Source organism: Magallana gigas, chromosome 2 (assembly GCF_963853765.1).
Source record: "Magallana gigas chromosome 2, xbMagGiga1.1, whole genome shotgun sequence".
NCBI lineage: Eukaryota > Metazoa > Mollusca > Bivalvia > Ostreida > Ostreidae > Magallana > Magallana gigas.
The window spans coordinates 32,787,371-32,811,182 of record NC_088854.1 but is presented as its reverse complement, the minus strand read 5'-3'; the positions used below and the strand labels follow the sequence as shown (position 1 = coordinate 32,811,182).

Genomic DNA, 23,812 nt, shown 5'->3' with positions numbered 1-23,812 from the left:
CATGACTGGAAATTCATGTGCTAGAGCTCGAATTTCCTCTGTGTCAATCATTTAACATTATCATATAAGATTTAGCTTAGAAATTTTTTTTAAGTTTTTGCATGGTTTGATAAGGACATGCATGATATGTTATACATTATTTGTCAATAGTTATAGATACAGAAAACAATCACAATGAAATCCTTTCTGACCAGCTGCCCTCGTTAAAACTTGTTAAAACTTTATCTGTAAGACTGAGAATTTCATCAGTACAGTGACCAGTGTGGGTATGGAGTAGAGCTGGCACAATATACTCCTTGGTACATTTTATATGATCAACCACCTTGAGTAACACACACTGTTGTCGATGCTAGTTCAGTACCATCCCTAGAAGCCTCCAGAGGTAAGTAAAATTAAATGTCACAATTCTTCATTAGATCTATAGAACCGTAGTTCAGTGATTTTTTTTTCTGTTTTCAAAAGGGAGTCCTTGGCTGTTGAATTGGGAAAAATCGTGAAACTTTTGGTCAGTTGGGAATAACTAATGTCATTGTCTATATTGATAAGCTATGTTCTAATTCCATCTTTTGTGCATTGGATTATATGTATGATTAATCTTTTTTTTTACTCTTTAAAATTCACTGTTTAAATATTTGCAATAGGAAAGAGCCGAAATTAGAACTAAAATGAGCTGTATAAAGAAATTATGTAAGATATACATGCTTTATGAAACTCGTCAATTTCATTTAAAAATAACCTGGATAGCTTAATGGAAAAGCACTTGTTTGACACAAGGGATTTAGGTTCAAATCCTAATCTGGGTAAAATTTGAAGTTGATGAGTATTTGATAATACAGTGCAGTGTATTGGAATATCAAGCAGTATATATATGTATAGTAGCAAATCAAGTAAAATTTAAAACTTTGTTTGTTTGCCATATATCCCTACCGACTAAGGCATATGTTCCTGACTCAAGATAGACCATTTTAACAAGGCCTTGGACTTCCAGTAGGATGTAAATATCTATTTCCTGCATCAAAACAAGTTAAAATGATGCTGATTTCAAGCGAAATATACACCAATTGCGTAGCCTTGTTGATTTCAAAGAGCCATTACTGAGTGGCCAGCAATGATATAGACAGGCCTACGTCACATTGCCGATTGACACAACTACCCAACGTCCAAGCTCTTGTTAAAATGATTCTACCTGTATTGATTATTTTTTACATATTAAAATCCAGTTGTTTACAACACCTTTTTACTATTCAATTTTGTGCATGAACTAACAATGAGATTCACAGATCTACTGGTAAGTTTAACATGGTGAAACTATACTTGATCATGATCAGTGTTAGTTTGTCCTTGAGAAGGCTCGATGATCAACGTTATCATCAGATAGATCTACCAAAAACTTTCAGATATGATTTGTGTATCTTTAAACTATTAATTGCTTCTACAATACTAAAGAAGAATTAGAATGATATCTGGATTATCTCAGGTCTGTATAAATTCTCAACAAAAATGCAGCAAAAATAGACAACACCACCATACCACTGAAATGCAGCCTCATTTGTCATACATTTCAAGAGACATGGAAATATTGCTCTAATATCAGGAACTGTTGAAAGAAAAGAAAAACATATACATGTAACTATATAGAGTTACACTTATAATCCAGAAGTAAATTAATGAAATTGAAGGAACTGGCATCTTTGTTGAGCCGATGAGGATCAGCTGAAGGCCTCTCGGCAGATGTAATGCCACAAGATATCTACAGTGGGGTTTTTTTAAAAACAAATCAAAGGTACTGCAAAATATATTACATATCAAACGAAAGAATCCATGGATCCTATGTGCCAGAATCTTGGTAAATACAAGTACATTTACATTGTACATGTAGCTTGTATGCTTCAGCACTCCAATTTATAAAATAGACTCATTTAATCATCTTGAAAAAAAAAATAACCTGGTTAACATACCTTTTTTGTGTACATGATCAACCATTATAACAACTCAGCTCTTTGTAGCCTGGCCCCGCCATCATCAACTTTCCTCAAGTCAATACTCAGCCTTAAGTCTGAAATTTTACCTCAAATTCATGCCCTTTTCTTTAAAAGAAATAAATGAAAACGTACTTTAATTTATCCGATTTAATCCTATGTATATAATCATAAAGAACACAACCAACCAGGTGTGTTGTAGTATGACCAACCAACAAATACTGAAACAGAGGAAATTCGAGATCTAGCCTTGAATTTCCAGTCATGTAAGCGTGGCCCTGCCGATTTTTCGGTGATTTCTATTAGTGTATAGCTTAGGTAAACTTGTCAACTCATTTAGAAAGTTAAGCCACCCTTGGTTAAATAGTTATAGATCGATATTTAATTCGGGGGGTATGTAAACATTGCAAAAAAACTGAGATAAATAAATAAAAGGGCTCTGACATACTCAACAAACTACATTTTTCTATACAAATGATTGTCATTAACACTCGGTAAGGGTTCGTTGAATTATTTTTCATAGTCATAAGAAGATATTCCCGATTTTTTCTTCTGTGGTAAATTCCTACCTCATCCCAGTCATGGAGGTCGCCATTTTCAAAATGGCGCCGGCTTTTACCTGACCCCAAAACGAAGTGAAAACGCAGTGGCGGGGGCGGGTACCAGACTAAAGTCATACATTGCTTTCTACATATGTAAAGTAAAAAAAAATAAGCAGAACAATCTTGTGAAAAATTACTAATAGATGACTTTATTCACTAATAAAATTAAACCAAGTTAAAGTAAATAATAAATTTGACTTGAACGAGACATCATTATGTTTAATCAGTACAGTAAAACTCGGTTATAGCAAAGTCCTAGGGACTTATGAAATTACTTCGTTATATCCATAAGTCGTTATATCCGTATAACGAATTCGTTATAATATCTATAGCCAATTTACTATATACATGTTTTCTTTCACCAGACTATAATTTTTGCTAATTGAGGCTTAAAATAAAAATACATTAATTTGATACATTTAGAAATCAGATTGTAAATTGAAAAAATTATATGAAAATATATTTTTTCAAACTATTTTTTAAACTTTTTTAAACCATAAAGAAATTCGTCATAAAGGTGTTAAATTTCGTTATTATTCACCTCTAAGGGACTCAAAATCAGTTTGCTATATCCGTAAATATATATCATTTTGCAAATAGTTGGTAAGAATTTTACTGGGGACTCAAAAAGACTTCGCTATATCCGAGAATTCGCTATAACCGTGTTCGTACTAAACAAGTTTTACTGTAATATATAACAATCAAGTTATTAATTGTTGGACAATAAATTTTCAAAGTGTGTGTGTAATTGTGTGTGTGTCTGCAAATTGAGCCGCATGTTATAATACCGGTATATATTTAAAATGTAATGTATGACTATCAATCATATATATATATATTATATAACAATTACTATACTTTGTCCAGAGCTAGGAATCAGAAATCAGATATGTATATGCATGTATATGCCTTCCGTGATAAAACCTAAACTCACAGAGATTTACTAACCTTTTAAGAGACAATGTCAGTAAGCATTGAGCTTCGCATGGAAAGTGAAAATTTTAAAAGTCATTTAAAACCATACTAAGTCATCAAAGGAGAAGCAAATAACAAATTTTTAACAAATTTTGAGTGATATTTTTTTTTGCTTGGTTTCCATGACAACAAAACAAATGTTTTTGTTCCATATTGTCTATTGGTGAACAAAATCCTTGAAAAATAGGGATCTAAATATACAAAATGGGCCACTTTAGAGTTAAAAATATACCTTTTCAATAGTTTACCTAAAACGACAGTCATTAGTATAATATAATTTGGATGGAATTATTATTCAATGAAATGACATCATAGTTGCTATGACAACCAGAAGAAGATATGTTTTACTAGATACAGTATTGTCATAAAACAAATACATTTTAAACCCTTTTTTTTTAAAAAAAGCAACGACCTCTGCAAAAATGAATTATATCAGCATAATGACAGTTGTCAATATTATGTACATAAGCAATAAATTTGGGTAGTTGGTTTTCCTAATTTTTTTTGGCAGAATGATGAATATTTGCAATTTTCCACCATTTTTATTTCAGTTAGCCCTCTACATAGCCTATAAAAATTATGTATTAGTAAAAGTAAATATAAACTAAACATTCAATATGACTTGATTGTTAAGTTTTTTACTTTTTAATGCTTTTTCTTTGTGCTTTAGGTCCATAGCAACGCAATTTTGTCCATAGCAACACCTTTTTGACACATCAAGTCATTAATATATTTACGTTTATTTAACTGCATGTATGTAGATTATTTTTATATTATTTTTTTCAAATATTATGAAAAGAACATTTTATTATCATATTTTTCTTTTTATTCAATTAAATAATTTCCATAGCAACATAATTGTAACCATAGCAACACATTTTTTGACACAGAAATCAGACCTAGAATATGTTTTTAATGACTGTACGTATCTATATTTGATATTTTAAAAACATCATTATTTAATTCTTTCCAATCTCTTCCATTTTCTTTAGTTTTTCTAAATCATGTCCCTAGCAACATTATGTTCTCCCTAGCAACACATTTTTGCCATACAAATCAGACTCGAGATAGGTTTTATAAGCCTTCACACACTTTATGTGTTACAATAATGAAATGTTTAAATTTTAAAACTCATAAAAACTTTACCAAAATGATAAAAAACACATTATGAAAAGGATTTGTATGGCAACACTTATCTGTGTGTGTGTATATATATATAGAGAGAGAGAGAGAGAGAGAGAGAGAGAGAGAGAGAGAGAGAGAGAGAGAGAGAGAGAGAGAGAAGGACACACTTTGATGGAGATACAAACTTTATAATTTTGATAAATTTAATCAGTGTTTTTAACAGAAAATGACCATTATACATAGCGGTAATTTTTCAATTGTTTGAATTTGTTTTCTTGTTAAGCAAAATTAACAGCAGAATATACTCTACCTTACTAATTTAATAGAAATGCAATTTTAACCATACAAATTTGTTTAAGGTTAAGTTTTGACTTGGTTACATAAAAAGTTATTTAAATATTTCTTGCTTCTAACAGAAGGACATCATACATGTACATGTATATAAAAATTGTTGATTGCCTAAATTTGTTTTTCCTAATTTTTTAAAACAAAATTATCACCCCCGTTTATGACATCTACAATGACTAACCTCAACAGTTCAAAGTGAAGAGTTTCAGTTGAAAATATACATGATGCGTTCACATAGCACACAAACAATACTACATTTTACAAGCGGCCCATGGTTCTTATCGGTCACCTGAGTACCTGCAGTGTGGCTCTTTCAATGTATATTCATGTGCATTATAATTATAGGGCTATTATGAAATCATTTTTATTATTCCGGGATAGTTTAATCCAATAAACTTTTGAAATTCTAAAATTTTTTATTAAAACGTCATAGCATAACATACAGTGACATAATTGAACAAATCTTAAGAACAAAAAAATAATTGGGCAAAAATTACACCACCATACCCGATACATAATCATTAGAGCCCTGTCCTTACAAGAAAACTCCTGATCCAGGGGCCATGAAATTCATAACTTTGAAAGAGGCATTCTTCCTTATCATAACTATATACTTATTTCATTGGATGAATACCCAGGAGCATGGGAGAAGATTTTCAAAGAACTACTGCATTTAGAGCCCCACCCGAACACCAGAACACCTCATCCAGGGCCATGAACTTCCCAATTTTGGAAGAGGCACTCTTCCTCATCATAAATATATACCTGGTATGTACTTTAGTACATATATTAACTTTGGTTTAAATTGGTTCAGTGGTTTCAAAAAAGAAGCTAAAAATGTTCAAAAGTTTACAACCAATGTACAACGAATGATGACGGACAAATACAGATAGCAATAGGTTACCTGAGTGACCTGGGTGGCCTAAAAATAGTGAATCAGAAGTTCTAATAAAATGCTAAAGTGGCCAAGCTTCTAAAATGTTCAGCTTCTAGGTCCTTTTCTCCAACCATCTGATCACAACAGGAATCCTCCTCCTTTTTAAGTCCAACCTGCAGAAATAGCTGGAAACTTGATTTCCTGAAAGGAACTCATCAATTCTTAAAATGCGCTTTCCTTCTGCATTTCTCACTCTTCTCATCTCTGAGGCTACATCTTCTGGATCAAGTTTATGACCACTGCTTTCTACAACCTCAAACTTTCAAGAAAGATTTTTGAGATTCAGTGAAACACTTAAACTCGCATTTTGACTTCAAAGCCCATCCTTTGTGAAGAACTTCAGCAGAACCAACTGGATATGTGTCTACTTCATTTTCCCCTTGTGTATTCTCCTTATCTGATTCCATCCTTTTTACAAGATGTTTTCTACAATTGGAACACACTCCTGTAAAAGTTGAAAAACTGTTACAGTAAATGATGGAGATATCATCTAACAAATTCAAACAAGAGGCCCAGAAGCCACATAACTAATCTGAGCAACAATAGCTCATAAAATTAACTTCATGGTATCAGAACCAAAATATCTAAAATAACAATTAAGAGTATACCATGTTTAAAAAAATCTTTAAAATTTACTGCACATATTCCTATGTTAAACATCAAATTCCTTTTTAAAAGACTTTTCAAAAGATTTTTTCTACTTACATTCCTTGGTTAAAACTGACCCAGTGGTTCTGGAGAGAAGTAAAAAATGCAAAAAGTTTACAGATGGATGGAAAGACAGACAGACATATGGATGTAATCAGAAAGTAATCAGAAATGCTCACTTGAGCTTTCAGCTCAGGTGAGATAATAAAAAGCAAATCAATTATTTGATTACCTACTTTTAATTTTGTGTAACTGTTTGAAGAGCCAACATGGCTGAAAGCGCTCGCAGTAAAGAATTTATTTAATTTGGACTATAACATCAGTCATTACAAAAACTCAGTGGTCCGAAGACTGCGGCCAGAAATTTTTTTTATTCCTGCCAGTGAAAATAAAAAATTGACAAGTATGATGGACTTGTAAATATTTTAAAAGCCAAATGTCTAAAACAATTTGTAATCAATTTTGAATGTTACACATATGGATATATGGGGGCAAGTAAATTTTTTTGCAGGCCAATATATTTTGACAGACTACTGGTCCTAGGCTTTATTTATCAACAGAGAGAGAGAGAGAGAGAGAGAGAGAGAGAGAGAGAGAGAGAGAGAGAAATTTGCAGGCCAATATATTTTGACAGACTACTGGTCCTAGGCTTTATTTATCAACAGAGAGAGAGAGAGAGAGAGAGAAATAAAGATTCTGTGTTTTTAATCTTAATGCCATAATAACCAAAATAATTGACAAACCTGAACCAATTCTAATAAGACAATCGTAATACTTCTTCAGGAAGAATGACTGCTCTTTTGTTATGGTTCCTTTTGAATTGCTCTTGCTTTGATGATTACATGTCCATCCAAGGGAACACATCCTACTTGACCTCCATCCAACACCAAGAACATATCTAAATAAGATGTTAAAACTCATTTGTAAATGTGTTTATCATTACTTAACTAATTTTTTTTCACAAATGCCCACTGCATGGTCAAGTAATGATGCAATCAAAAGTTTTTACACATACTTTTGATATAATCAATCTGGCAGGCATATTTTTTTTAATTCTACATTCCCAGTTATGTCTACTAATGCTTAATTTTTGTTCCACTGACAGTTTTACAATTGTCACTCAATATAAAAAAAAATATGGTCAAAATCTTAAAATTTACTTTGCAATTTCTTAGTTCACATTTTTTGACTTAGTATGAATCTGTAGACTTAATGCTGGTAGATTAAGTTTCTTGTGTATGCCAAACTTTTTGATGATCTGAAAGAATCTACCTTTATATGCATTGTAATAATTGATTGATTCACAGTAATGCACAGATATATCTTGCAACATCAATATTAAAGAAGAGAAAGATAAGTAAGGAAAGACAGAGAGATGGTTACATAAGGAAATGGCCTTAGTTAAATTCACAAGTACAAGTAATTATGTATACTTCAGTCCATTTATACCTCTACTTATTTTTTCTGATTCAAAACATTAAAAGCAAAACAAAGCAAACAACATATGAATTTGTCATTTGCAAGCTAGTGTCTGTCATTGTCAAACTGAAGGCACAGTTACTACAATTAAATTAGATGCTTTGAGATAGAGAGAAAATGATAGAGAGAAAATTCTAATTCACTATTAAGCAAAGGAAATTTCTATGGGTCATTATTTCTGTTAATTCAGAGATTTACAAGCAACTCTTTCAAAACTAATCACATTTTCTTATTGATAAAGGTGTTTAATTTAAATTCTGCAAGTCTTTGAATTTAATTGTCTGATATTCATAACCATATTATGAAACATAATACATTCGTAAGACATGTCACATACCTGTGTTTTGGACAGATGGTAAGTATTTCATCATCTTCACTGAAGAAACCTCCCCTTATTTTCAATAATTCTGATTCTGATTTTATACTCTTACAAATTGAAAACTGTCGGAGGTGTGCATCTATGGAAAGATTACAACATGTCATAGGAATAATATGTCTTGGCCAGGTCTTTTTGTATATCCACAGGTATCATTCGGTGTGAAAAAGCTAAGCTACAGACAAACTGATTTCCATCTAAAAGAGAACAAGATATCTTATTAATATAAAAGCTTGTTAATGAACTGATATTGAGCATTCATGTATTTCCAAAACAAACATACATGTACTACATCTGAGAATCTAACTATGATAGTGTAATCTTATCATCATGGAGGCTTGATTTGGAATTAAAAATTGAAAATTAAAATTGCCCATTAAAAGAGAATGTATAATAAACATTCTGTCTTTTTATTTGTTTAGTGGGGGGGGGGGGGGGAGAGAGAGAGAGAGAGAGAGAGATAGGGGTGGGGGTTATGTATTTTTCATATAAATTTGCATTAATTTATGAATGCTTTACATTATTACTGGTAACTTATTTCACTGGTGTTAAGCCGATATGCGTACCATTTGGTACGCATATCATAAGATGGCGATGGCCTCTGCAGGTTCGTAAGTTTACACAACTCTTTTTATTTATTCAGATCGTATTTCAGCGGGTAAAACATAGGTGTTTGAACAGCTACTGAGTCTTCACACGTAGCAACCTATAAAATAAATCAAAACTGCATATTAATTGATATTTTCTTCATTAATGAAAATCCCGATGATATGCGTACCTACAAAAACAGATACACGTACCATAAAACAAATAAGAATTTCTGGATATGCGTACCATCGGTAAGATGTACGTACCACTCATATACAAATTGATAAAATACTTTTCCAAAAAGGCTTTGGTTTTTCAGATGAGGAGGTTGATATCAAAAGGTCTAAATAAAATACAATGATTAAGAAACTCTTCACCGTTTACTCTAAAAAAAAATAATAAGCAAAGAACACATAACTATACGTCATTGACTCATTGGTTTAATGTTTACATTTTATTGTCACCATGTTTTTCACGCTGGTGAGGCAGCAGATATTGTTTATATGCAAAATGTTGTCTTTTTGTGTTTTGCTTCAATGTGCCTCTTGAGAGTAAGATAGAATTACAATCATCGCATTTAACCACCCCCCCCCTATACAATCCATTGTATAAGAAGTGCTAAACACCCAATCCCCTTCCCTTCGCTATGTCACAATAGAATAGGAGACAGACATGCATTTTTAAAAGCAAAATGAATGCACTGTCCATCCATGATGAAAATCAATATCACGTCCAATATTATAACCCATTTGAAAATAATCTTACTTATTTTCTCTCTCTTTCTCTCTCTCTCTCTCTCTCTTTCTCTCTTGTATATTAATTACACTGTACATTAGTTTGGACTGATAGAAAATACAAGATTTATGTATTTAATTTATTATAAGATTGCACTTAATATATCCTAAGATAAAGGTCGTCAAACAGTATTTTTCAGTCCAAGCTTTGACTGCTCCTGCAAAACATTTATTTAGTATAGCCCGGAAGATGGATGCATTTAAAAGATGAACCCTTTGAAACTTCGATCATAAAGTGCAACAGCAATCTTTTGTCTTAAAGTGTCCTCTGTAAAAAGAAATACGATTAAAATATATTAAGAAATATAATTGGGAAAAATCATCTGTTTATAAATTGATAAAATTAAGTGTCCAAAATTATAAAGATTTGTGTAATCTGGGGATATATCTATATTTAGCTTTTAAAAACCGCAACATTATTTCATAAATTGTTTTTTGTTACGCATGTTATCCTGTGTCTCTATTTCATATCTGATATTGTATCATGCCAAATGTCTATAAATATCATTTTACTTATGTCATATGTTGTTCATATTGCCACAATATGATTACATGTATATATTGAGCAAATAAAGAATGACTCTTGTTTATTCATTGAATTTGAACTTGATACTGAGCATGAAGCTGTAGATATGTTAAAGAGTGTTTGATATTTGAAACATTTGCAAAAACTCTTTATTAGATTTACTTTAAAAAAAGTAATGGTAATGGTAATGCATTTGTACATTACTTTACTCATGTAATGGTAATGTAATGCATTACTTCAAGAAAATCAAGTAATGGTAATGGTAATTTAATGCCCAAATTCATGAAGTAATGGTAATGTAATGCATTACTTTACAATGTAATTTGCCCCAAGCCTGACTACAGAGATATTTTGTTCACGTAAAATACACATGTACCGTAGACACCATTTTTTGGAAATCACAATAATAAATTGTGCAATATAATTTAAACGAAAACCGTTCAGTGTAAAGAAATATTTTCAAACCTCAATGTTTATGCTTAGGGGTGCTTGAAATCAAAGACCCATCAAACCCACTAACTGTTTAAACCCGAAAAAGTCTATATTAATGTAAAAAATATTATATTGCTGAGCTTCAATTGATATTTAATTTTTTTAAAGGATTTGTATATTTATAATTTATTAAACTGTATATTTCGTAAAAAAAAAAAAAATAAAGCAACTTGTTAAATGAAAACTATAAATTAAAAAAATATATATTTACAAAAGAAATACAGGTGATTTAGATTACCTGATATATAATCATCAGATTACCAAAATCTCACTACAAGTCCAAATTCAACATTGAAGTCCCAATGATACAGGTTTTTAGAGTCTTTCAATTTGTTTCTCAAAAAATAATTAATATTCAAAACTTGAAAAAATTTTAAAAATGAGTTTGTTTATAAATATAAAATTATAAGAAATACGAACGAATGAAACAAAAAAAAATGTTCAAAATTTCATCATTTAATGAGGAATTCTGTTCATCTGATAAAGCATGAAACAATTAATACTCGGCGTATTTATCATTTTAAAACAATTGACATTAAGTGGATAGGATGATTTCTTGACAACTATTTGAATATTATCTACTTACATGAGATTCAACCATTATCGTGTCTGAATTCTCTGAAAAAAGTATTGCCAGAATCCGTCAATCGAGGTTCAGTATTAAGCGTATATCAAAACCGATTGAACCGACCGACTAAAAACAAGAGATCAATCAATATATTGAAAATTTGAATGTTTATTTCTCGCTACTATAACGTAACGATATTTGTCCAAGTTCTCAACATACTGACGCTCTGGGGATAACGATAATAAAACAATATAATAAAAATGCATTCAACGTCTCAAAACCGCACAGTTCAATGAAAATTAGAAAACACAATATATAATAGGAAAGTAGCTGGTACCTATATCATCAAATTATGGTACGTATATCCGAAAACATAAACATGCCGTAGGTACGCATATCATCGGGATTTTCATTAATGAAGAAAATATCAATTAATATGCAGTTTTGGTTTATTTTATAGATTGCTACATGTGAAGACTCAGTAGCTGTTCAAACACCTATGTTTTACCCGCTGAAATACGATCTGAATAAATAAAAAGAGTTGTGTAAACTTACGAACCTGCAGAGGCCGTCGCCATCTTATGATATGCGTACCAAATGGTACGCATATCGGCTTAACACCAGTGTTATTTGAAATCCATTCAACATACTGACAAAAATACACATATTTTCAAAAGATGTTGTCATTTCTCTGCAACTTCAAGCGGATGACAATTAAAACAATTAAGACAAAGTTCATGAGTAATTCCAATTTTCTCTAAAAATCTATGTAAAATTGGTAAAGAGTGTATTTTTATTTTAGAAATTAACAATTTAATTGACATATTTCTAAACTCATCACATATGTTGACGGAACAACACTTACATTTACAAGTTGAATCAGATGTCATTCCTCTGCAATTTTAAACAAACATCAAGCAACCACAACTCCCTGTAAAATCAATCAAAAGATCAAATTGTTTATCCGTTTATGAAGCAATATAGATGTTTTACATTAAATATTTTTGGCATAGATCAGACATATTTATAAAATATCACCTACCATTACAAGTTGCTGTAAGTCCTCTGCAAATTCAAGCAGACTACAACCAACTGAGCAGACAGCATGTTTGGTTTCAACTTCCTGTTAGTTTAATTGAACCTCCGCCGCAGAAGAGTTCCATAAAGGGGGGTAATATTACATATTTAAAATCAAAGTTTGGTTACTTTGCTTTTAATGTTATTTCTTTTATACACATTGACTACCGTTTTTCACTGATAAATCCTATAAACCAATGTAAGAATTTTTTATCTAATATAGAATCAAAACAAATTCAGGTTGCTTTTTAGAGAAATTAATTTTTAAAAATACTTTAAATTTTACAATGAAAAATGTTAAAAAAGCACTTTGGGAAATAATACATAGACATTCTGATTTCCAAATAAATGCAAAATTTAGTGTTATCAATTTTTTTTCAAATTTAACAAAATTTTATGTTGATATGCATTGTTATTTTTACAAATTTGATGATTTGTTGGTATTTTAGTGTTTTTGTCTATTTTTGGTTGTTGCCATGGAAACAATGACCATGTGGCCAAAAACACCACATTTCTAAAATACCGCTTACCTATATTAATCAACATAACAATATCAAGGAAAAATAATTTTTTACACTTTCCACTTATAATATGGACAAAGCTCAATGTTTACTGACATTGTCTCTTAATTGCGGTAACATGCATTATCAATCTCAACAGTAATTGATATATACAAACCATGGCCGTGATTGCCGAAATCAGCTTCCCGTTTCCCTGACACGAAAGTTAGACTTTTCTCCACCTCAAATTTCTTCCGAACTTGTTCTGCTTCTGCTAAGGAGTTGACGTATCCACAATACCCATCTTCTGTGACACAAGTCCATAAATTTTCCCATCTGTGCTCCCTTTCCATCATTCACATTTCTTTCTTGTGTTACGAGCACGTGGAATTCAAAACGAAAGTAAATTAATGAATATTCATGAGTATGACGTAGGGCGGGATCCTCTCTATTGCGCATTTGCCAAAATGTTTTAGAGTTAATGTTCTTTGTTTTGGAGTAATCGTTCTTGACATAAATTTATTTATCTTTTTAGATTTGCCTGTAATTAGAATGTTTAAGAAATAATATTAACCAAGTTTACTCAATAAATAGAATTCTTAAGATTTGTTTTAAATGGTTTGTTATAATGTTAGTTTTTCTTAGTTTTTTTTTTTAAAAAGAGAAAAAAAATTAAGACTAATGCAAATATTACACTACTCATTCAATTGTAATGTTTTGTGCGGTATGTATATTATTCGATGACGAACTTTAAAAAAATTGGTATACAGGTGTATTTTACTGAATATCCTTTGCGCCCTGTCCTTTTCACTTCCATCTCTAATCAACAAAATTTAAAACAACATAAACAATGCTCAACAATTGAGTAATGCGATTAACTCAGTTCGTAAGAGCCCACATCATGATGGAAAAATCTTTTCAATTTTCCAGCCGCAAAGCAACCATCAAAGCGCTCAAGTCTGTAAGTAGGCTATAACTTTATCATTTATTACTTCGTATAACTAACCCAAACTTTTCGTGTGAAATACATCCAAACTCATTACATATGATTTTCAGCAACAGCCAGGGCTAGTGTGTAATATTTTTGACATATTTATTACACAAAAATCTGAAATGATGATACTGTAAATGCTGTATTTTACTCACGTAATTAATTATTTAATTCTGTTGTGATTAGTTTACCTGATATTTATACACTATTATTGGTTTTTATACATGATTATTAGGAGATTTTCATAAGAAGTTGTATCTTTATATTACTTTGCTATTTTAAGGTAATTGCGTTTGTTTTTTTTTTTGGTAAATTGAGATATCAAATCGAAGAATCATATGACTTTTTTTCTCTCTGCAGGAAGTGCAGAAGTTTAACAACAGCGTTGACGTAAGTAATGTATACATGGTACGCTCATTGTAGACAATATTTTCAAATCGAAATTATGACCATTGAAATATTTTATTTTATTTTTTACACAGAGAGCCTATGCGCTTGCTTTAAACCTGGATAGAATGACTCGGGAGTCTTTCACAAAGATGACCCCCAAAGACATGAAGAACAACAGGCCATCTTGTTCTGGGTTAGGTTTTATCTTATGTATATATATATATATCTAGAAATCTGTTTTTCAATAATTGGTGAAATACATGAATTATATTTTACAAATATATGCAAGGATATGTTTTAAATAAAATTGCCTCATGAATTGATTTTCCTATCAAGATTTGAATTTTAAAAAAAATTGTGGTTATTGTTTCATTCCCTGTAATTGGTGCAATGCTGCTCCTTTAAATAGAACGTTGATACAATTGATAACACTGGACCTTTTTTTACCTTTTATTATTATTAAGGAGAGAACCTGGAAATCCAGAAGACGGATTAGTAAGGATTCGTATCTCTCTCTCTCTCTCTCTCTCTCTCTCTCTCTCTCTCTCTCTCTCTCTCATTACATATGATTTTCAGCAACAGTAAGGGCTAGTGTGTAATTTATTATACAAAAGTCTGAAATGATGATACTGTAAACGCTGTATTTTACTCACCTAATTAATTATTTAATGATGTTGTGATTAGTTTACCTGATATTTATACACTATTATTGGTTTTCATACATGATGTTTAGGAGATTTTTATAAGAAGTTGTATCTTTATATTACTTTGCTATTTTAAGGTAATTGCGTTTTTTGGGGTAAACTGAGATATCAAATCGAAGAATCATATGACTTTTTTCTCTCTGCAGGAAGTGCAGAAGTTTAACAACAGCGTTGACGTAAGTAATGTATACATGGTACGCTCATTGTAGACAATATTTTCAAATCGAAATTATGACCATTGAAGTATTTTATTTTATTTTTTACACAGAGAGCCTATGCGCTTGCTTTAAACCTGGATAGAATGACTCGGGAGTCTTTCACAAAGATGAACCCCAAAGACATGAAGAACAACAGGCCATCTTGTTCTGGGTAAGGATTTATCTTATGCATATATATCTAGAAATCTGTTTTTCAATAATTGGTGAAATACATGAATTATATTTTACAAATATATGCAAGGATATGTTTTAAATAAAATTGCCTCATGAATTGATTTTCCAATCAAGATTTGAATTTTTAAATAAAATTGTGGTTATTGTTTCATTCCCTGTAATTGGTGCAATACTGGTCCTTTCAATAGAAAGTCGAAACATTGGTTAACACTGGCCATTTTTACTTTTTATTTTCAAGGAGAGAATCTGGAGATCCAGTCGACGGATTGGTAAGGATTCATCATTATTTTAGGCATTTATCTAGAACAATATGTGTTTTCAAAGAAAGTACCACGTGTGCATCTTGCGAAACTGTGACCATGGTATTAAATTTTATTCACACATGAAAGGTTTTTTATGAAGGTGGTGACATTGCAGAAAAAATACATAACCCACTGACGCGGATTATGTATTTTTTTCTGCAACACTCGCTACCTTTAAAACCCGCATGAATCTTAAAGAAAAGCAATTTATTTTCTTTGAGTTATTATACAGTCGTTTTACCGGTAACGAATCAGTGTGCGGTTTCGTCGTGCATGCGACTATTATTATCGGAATTCCAAATGTTTTTATTTTTTGTTTAAATCACGTTTCTTTGTCCTTCTAAACTGTAGTATTAAACTTCCGAAAATATAAAGGATGAATTATGGAGATAGTTATTACACCCCTTCCATTTTTCTAGTTTCGAATTCGTATTCCAGTATCGAATCAAGCGCCCTGTATTACTTCTGACTGAATATTTTGAGACGAATTAATTTCAAAAATATACCAGAGGTACGTGTTAATAGACTTATAAATGAAAAAGGAAAAATAATTGTGGGAATATGTCATGTAAACAAAAAATATGATCGTTATTTTTGTCATACCGTTTTCCCGTCAAATTGAAGCTGGACTTGCACAGTTTTCATTTGCGTTACTCTATGAAATTAAATTTTCATAAAACACTCTATAATAGTAATTGATGATATTAATAAATTGTCATTTGTCTTTGTTTTGCCCGTATATCTATCAATAATGCTTCTATCGCAATGAACCGAAACTAGGAAAACTACATGTGGTTCTATTTGAAGTCGTAATTTCATTCAAAGCTCAATTATTATTTGATCTGATGCAAAATCTTATTAAATGGATTATAATTACTAATTACCCACTAAATAGGGGTCAATAACAAACTTATTTTCATAGTTAGGCTGAATTGTTTTCACACTTTCGTTTTTTCTGCCTTGCACTTCCGGTAGCTCATATCTGGGTCGCCTTTTTAATTTGTAAACAATACGGTTAATAATCGTGCAAATGTAAAACAACTTCACACACTGATAGAATATTTATTTTTGTTTTATAATTACCTAGCTAGGATTTTTTAAAACCTGAACTTCGTCTTTCACCAATAATTTTTTGTAAAAATTATTCGATACTAGCAAATATTCGTTACCGGTAAACGACTGTATAAGGATCAAAATAAATCCGCAGATAGAAAAAATCAACCTGAAAAAGAACTTTTACAAGTTTTTGTACCAATGTAAACATAAACAAAGCACGAGCCTTGTTTACGTAGCAAAGAATTAAAAGTTTGTATAGTGTATCTTGCTTTAAATTTGATGACAAACACTCAAATTTTGGTAGATCATTAGATAATTAGATATGCATTACTAAAGCATTGTAAACCATGCAAATTCATAAATAAAATCTAGCCAAAATTGTGACCACGTATATATAGACAATAACTTGCATTTAATCAAATATCGAAAAAAAACTATAGTAAATTTCATTTTTACCACCAAAAAAATGTTACTTTGTATGTACATACTTTGACGTAGTATTACCTACATTATTTTAGGTCCCAAAGAAAAAAACAGAGCAAACATCTCCCAGCTTTCGATACAGAGTTAGAAAGTTCTTTGGATTCCAATGATTGATTCCTCACATGTCCACGCATAATCTGCTTATTGAAACAGGACGACATAAAAATATACCAAGAGACAAAAGATTTTGTAAAACTTGTATTACAGACATTGAAGACGGATATCATTTTATACTTGTATACCCAATGTATTTAGCATTACGATCAAAACTTATAAAATAAAATATTACTGGTGTAAACCATCCATGTACACATTAATACAGTCACTAAGTGTTAACAATATCAAAGAAATGTGTAATTTAGGAAAATACATTTACAAAGCCCTCACACTCAGAATGGTTTGAACTATATTGTGTCATTTGCTGATTTTAATTATTAATACTATCAATATATATAATATATATGTGTCATTTTTGTGTGTATATTATTCAGTAACCTGTATGTCATTCTCCACTTACAAATTATTCTGTAAACATATGAGTGCACGCAAACTGCAAGATTTGTAAGGACTGACCGTCCATTTTTGCCTATATTTTTGTAATGTTCACCTTATATGTGCTAGAAATTGAAATTGAATTGATTCATTATCAATTTGTTTTATTACTTGCGACCAGCTTATGTTACGTAATTTATGTACACTTTTGTGTGACATTTTAAAAAAATATATGTTATTAAAGCATTTATGTTGTGTGTTTGTCATTTGTTTGATAAATTATATAGAAGGTCTAGGATATTATGTAATTATGTAATATTACATTATATCGGAAAATCTCCCTTAGTCGTCTGGGTGTTAATTGACATCACTGCTTTCATCTTAAAAAAAGAAAATGATGAACACTAAATTCCTTGATTGGATCGAAAACATGAAAAGAGTTACATGTACATGAGTTTCCGACGATTTGTGCAATTTGACAAGGATTGATTCTAATGAAATAGAATGTAACCCGTGAGAGGGAGAGAGAGAGAGAGAGAGAGAGAGAGAGAGAAGAGCGTTTAAACTGGGGTACCTTTGTAGCAATTTATCATATAAACAGTAGATTTTTAAAAAAATAATAGTCCATTTAACGATCTACATATGATTAGCGTTTTCCTTTCAATGTTTGCTGATGAAATGGCATCATAGCAGAGTCTGAAAAGAGCCCGGGTAATATACATGTATATATACATCTGTTGATAATATCATCTAAAAAAAAGACCGATACACTATAATGGGATATACATATACCACAAAATCTCTGAACATTTGAAAATGCAAGTACATTAACTTATTCACTAGTCTGGAAGTTTATCGATAAGACGAGTAAATTCCGTTGAAATTCAAAATAGTTCAAATACATGTACTAGTAATTGCAATGAAATGTCAACATGAATTGCATGTGTAGTTTGTGTAGATGTATTTGTACTACCTGTAGAGCTATATATAGTTTGCATAAAATATTGTAATTTCATTTATGTAAATCGGTTTCATTTCCCGTCAAATCCCCAATCTCCTTTTGCCCGGAGAAATTGACAAATATAAAAAAAAATACATTAAATTTGAAGAAGAATTTCAAAAATATATAAATAGTGAATTCTCTAATCACAACTCTTTTTAGTAACAAGAGCGATATACATTATATATTCTTTAAAAAAGGGGGTGAATAAAATGATTTTCTAGTAACGCACAGCTCCAAAATGAAGAAGAAATTAGAAACTTAGATTCCATTGTCTACCGATTTTAATATGAAATATTGTTTTTGAATACATATAAGGAATGAATTTAATTTCTACCTATGCTATACGATATAACATAACTTGGGGCAGTTTACGCTTTATAAACCGCGAAGCGGTTTATAAAAAAGCGAAACTGTTCAAAGTTATGTTATACTCGTTTAACATAGGCAGAAATTAAATTTATTCCTTATAATTTAATTTTCTACTATTTGAATTAGATAATAAGGCCCATTAATTAGTTAAAATATGTTAATTTATACAAAATTTAAGCGTAACGTCAAGCGGATTAATACGTTTCGCATGCGCGTCTTATTGTGACGTAGGCAAGTTATGTAATATAATATATTTGAATTTGTTTAGCCAATCAAATGAGGCGTTACAATCAGAATTAAATCATTAGGTCCTGCAAAAAATTGCTGCATATCAATCAAGGTGGGAGTACAGCATGAATAGGGTTTTTGTTTTTCTAGCACCACCTTAGAAAGCTGATATATTAAAATAAATCAATTCATAAAATAAAATTACCAGAGATACGTCTTTGAGCCTTTAATTCCCTCCCACGGGTCAAGCAAACTAAATTATCTTTTGAACCCCCCTCTCAAAGTAAAAAAAGGAAAAAGAAATATGGATCCGCGCATGAACCATATAATTGTCTGTTCTTTTCGTTGTCAGACACCGCTTAACCGAACAATTTAAGGAAGATTGATAAGAATCCCATACATTCTCTGACAATTTCTGAAGGCTTCGGAAATTGAATTGTCCATGCAATCAAGATTTGAATTTAAAAAAAATGTGGTTATTGTGTCATTCCATGTACTTGGTGCAATGCTTGTCCTTTCAATAGAAAGTCGAAACATTGGTTAACACTGGACCCATTTTTACTTTTAATTTTTAAGGAGAGAATCTGGAGATCCAGTCGACGGATGGGTAAGGATCTCTCTCTCTCTCTCTCTCAATGAAATGAAGAGTGAAGATATCGTTATACTGCCAAGTGAACTTAATACATTCTGACTTAGCTGGCATCTTTCTTTTTAATTTGATAGAAGACTTAGGGACGAATTTGGGGTTTCTGAAGAGACATGGAAGAAATATTAGAGTAAGAACGTTTTTTTTTTTACATTTATTTAGTACAATGCATTTTCAAAGAAAAAAACGTGTAAATATTTAGCAACCTTACGACAATGTGACCATGGTATTAAGTTTTACTGACATTTTATAGTTTTTTTTCCCTTTCTGACAGGAATCTGATAATAACACTAGAAAAGAAATTGATTTGCATGAAGAAAACTGGTTGGATGCCATAGAACTCAAAGAGACAGACGTACATGTATGCGAGGACGACGACGGCCATTTTATTCCAAGGAAACTCCTTCTGTTTAAAGGGGAGAAATTTAAGGTATACTAAGATTAAACATGTACATGTGTAGTTAATTTACAGTCAGTCAATTAACTGTAATCAATCTTCAATCAACGAAGAAAGGATCCTCCAAGTCCCGACTATAAATGTTATTTTGAAACTATTATTGGTACATGTACTTTTAGAAATGACTGATAGACATGTAACATATATATGGTTTGATTGTCTTTTTTTTTGATAAAGGGTGAAAGCAATGGAGGACTGGGGGTCAGAAAAAGTACCAAGACATTCCGCGCACCTGTCTCAAATTGTGCACGCAGTACAGCAATATGGAGTGAAATTTGAGTAACTGTTATCTATTCATAAATATGCCTTTCCCTTTGTACAAGACAATAATTCACTTCAGTTATAATTGCTTAATTACTTTATTAACTCTTACACCTCACCTTTGATTTAATTGACTCACTCATATTGAAGTTTTACTCTATGACATTTGTCACTCGTGCTTAAGTGCTAATTTCTATTGTTTTCAATTCTTATTTATATTGTGTTATACACCATTGTCGGGAGAGAGGAATTAGGTTTCGGATTGTCCGGGTGTAGTTTTTGGATTCCCAGAAATCACCCACACCGACCTAAAGTTCAAATAAAGTGCTTTTTACCATCTAAAGCATTTTAGTTTTATTGTCGCCGGATATATAGAAACACCTTATTTTCCCCGGTGATAGTTTGGTGGAGATATCCTAAGGGTATTTTACCCGGGACTGCTACATATACTTTGTAGCAGTTAGATCCTGCGTACCAGCAACCGAGCGAGTTTTCCAAGAGCATCAACAAACGCCGATAATACAACCCAAGAGCAGAAGATTCAACCGCCTTTTACGACCATATACCAACGTCGCTGCTTTTCGAGTTTTGGACATCCCAGGACTTGCACGGACATACTCTACGCCTGGATTCCATCCAGCATGTAACAAGAGCGGGATGACGTCATCCTGCGAACACTTGTTCTCGTTCTGTGTGTTTCGTGTGTGGATTTCTTTGCCATTATGCTAATATGTTCTTTTAAGCGACCGATTTATTGCATTCGAATCCTAGGAATATTTTCCTGGTGTGGGGACCGACGACAAAGGTTCGTTTTAAATATGGTTCAGCCCAGAATGCCGTGTTGCAGTTGTGGACCTCCACAATGTAGAACACATTTTGCATATTCCGGCCAAGACCTAAGCAAACGACGCTGAGATACAGAAAGCATATTCCCTACAAATCATTCCGATGATCTTCTAGACGAGGACGTCTCATTTTTCGAAGCGCGAGGGAATTATCATGGAGTGAAATTTGAGTAACTGTTATCTATTCATAAATATGCCTTTCCCTTTGTACAAGACAATAATTCACTTCAGTTATAATTGCTTAATTACTTTATTAACTCTTACACCTCACCTTTGATTTAATTGACTCACTCATATTGAAGTTTTACTCTATGACATTTGTCACTCGTGCTTAAGTGCTAATTTCTATTGTTTTCAATTCTTATTTATATTGTGTTATACACCATTGTCGGGAGAGAGGAATTAGGTTTCGGATTGTCCGGGTGTAGTTTTTGGATTCCCAGAAATCACCCACACCGACCTAAAGTTCAAATAAAGTGCTTTTTACCATCTAAAGCATTTTAGTTTTATTGTCGCCGGATATATAGAAACACCTTATTTTCCCCGGTGATAGTTCTCGCGTAGTTTTTACGGTACTAGGGAATTCTTCTGGATCTGAATTAACGGTATTTTGTAATTACCAATGATACTTTCAAAGATTATCTGATGTACATGTACAAGTACTTTGATGGATTTTATGGGGTTTTTTTCTACAGATTGGAGATAATGGATCCAGACGGGTTATCAGGAAAAGCACAAAGACATTCCGCGCCCCTGATCCCAAGTCTACGCGCAGTAGTCTAGTAGAGTACTTAATTAAATGTAGGTACATGTAGTGGCAGATAAACTTTCACAACAAAATAGAATGGTGTCAGTTTTAAAAAAAATTATATCTTGTTTTGATGATTTCAAATATACATAGATATTATCGATAAAGCAATTCGAGCCTTTTTTGATAATCGCTTACACACACACAAAAATCTACACGCATGGGTAAGACAAGTATAGAAAATAACTTGCATTTAATTAAATATCAAATAAAAAAAACTATGATAAATTTTATTTTTACCAACAAAAAAATGATACCATAATTTTGGTCCATATGTGTACATAGTTTGACAAGGTTTATCCATTATTATTTCAGGTGGTACCAAACACAAAACCAGAGCAAACATCACCTAGCCTTCGATGCAAAGTCAAAAAGCTCTTTGGATTCCGATGATTAATTCATTATCAATTTGTTTTATTAAAATACCATGAAGTTAATTAAGTTATTTGAATACAATTATGAGTGACAATTAAAAGAATATATGTAAAATAGTTCGTGTTGTGTATTTGTCATTTGCTTGATAAATTATATAGAAAGATCTCATATTTTTAAAATCTCCCATATTCATGCATCTGGGCGTTTATTTACACAACTGCTTTCATCTTTAAAAGGAAAATTATAAAATTATATTAAATTCCTTCATTGGATCGAAAACATGGGAAAAATTATATGAGGGCTTCCTGGAAATCGTATCCATACATTCAGTTGTGTGGGAGAAGATACGTGTATATGGATCTAGTCTACATGTATACTATATATCGTATGACATGTAACCATAGTAAACTGAAAGACATGAAGCATCAATCGTTCGAAGAATGGGCTATATAATCATGATTAGTTGTAATTATTTTAATGAAACATTAAAAAGTAAAAATAAATAAAAAAAAAAAAAAATGACGATAGCCAGTCCATCATCCTCGATGCTATGTGCCTGCTTAACATTGTTGACACCCGAATATTACGGAATCCGGAATCGGTATTCAATCATTCTTTATTTAGTTTAAACTGGCAAAATCCGATATTGAGATTTGACTTGACTTGGTGGTATTCCCATTTTTCCTGAAAGATATGTAAAAAGCCTGTAAGAGGGCCTATATGTGAAAAGCTTGAAGGTAAAGCAAGACAAAATGTTATGAACTGTAAAACATACACTAGCTAACTCTATACAATTTACAGTGTAAAATTATGTGTCAATTTTGAAGCACTGCACTGTGACAATGTTGATTGAGTTTACGATTGACTTGCACAGTGAACATGGTGAATATGTATGGATGTTGGTTTTTTTTTATCGCGCCTCCAGTCATTACGAACATTTCGTTTATAAATATAGTTCATGTTTCTAGAAAAGCATTAATTAATAATATAAAAACG

General features: G+C 31.5%; 1 protein-coding gene and 3 long non-coding RNA genes across 6 annotated transcripts in view; 2 read left to right on the top strand and 2 right to left on the bottom strand.

Annotated features, from left to right (window-relative positions):
• Positions 1 to 13,452, bottom strand: part of LOC136272945 (calcium-responsive transcription factor-like) — a 99,311-nt gene extending 85,859 nt beyond the window's left edge. The window contains exon 1 of the mRNA XM_066076213.1: positions 13,193 to 13,452. The gene's annotated coding sequence lies outside the window, so the exon portion shown is untranslated. The remainder of the gene's footprint in view (positions 1 to 13,192) is intronic.
• The window catches only part of LOC105327013 (uncharacterized), a 41,755-nt gene that overhangs the window by 17,311 nt on the left and 632 nt on the right, over positions 1 to 23,812 (top strand). For 2 of the 3 annotated variants that reach the window (XR_010711019.1, XR_010711017.1), the window contains exon 10: positions 22,757 to 23,553. This is a non-coding gene — a long non-coding RNA (uncharacterized lncRNA). Of the gene's footprint in view, positions 1 to 22,328; positions 22,435 to 22,756; positions 23,554 to 23,812 lie in introns of all 3 variants that reach the window. The other variant, XR_010711020.1, reaches the window with a different exon arrangement.
• LOC136272944 (uncharacterized) lies at positions 9,015 to 12,072 on the bottom strand. Its single transcript, XR_010711016.1, has 3 exons — positions 11,456 to 12,072; positions 9,270 to 10,119; positions 9,015 to 9,175 (listed from the first exon to the last, which is right to left on the bottom strand). It is a non-coding gene; the product is annotated as an uncharacterized lncRNA (long non-coding RNA).
• On the top strand, positions 20,147 to 20,791 carry LOC136272947 (uncharacterized). Its single transcript, XR_010711022.1, has 3 exons — positions 20,147 to 20,200; positions 20,345 to 20,500; positions 20,705 to 20,791. It is a non-coding gene; the product is annotated as an uncharacterized lncRNA (long non-coding RNA).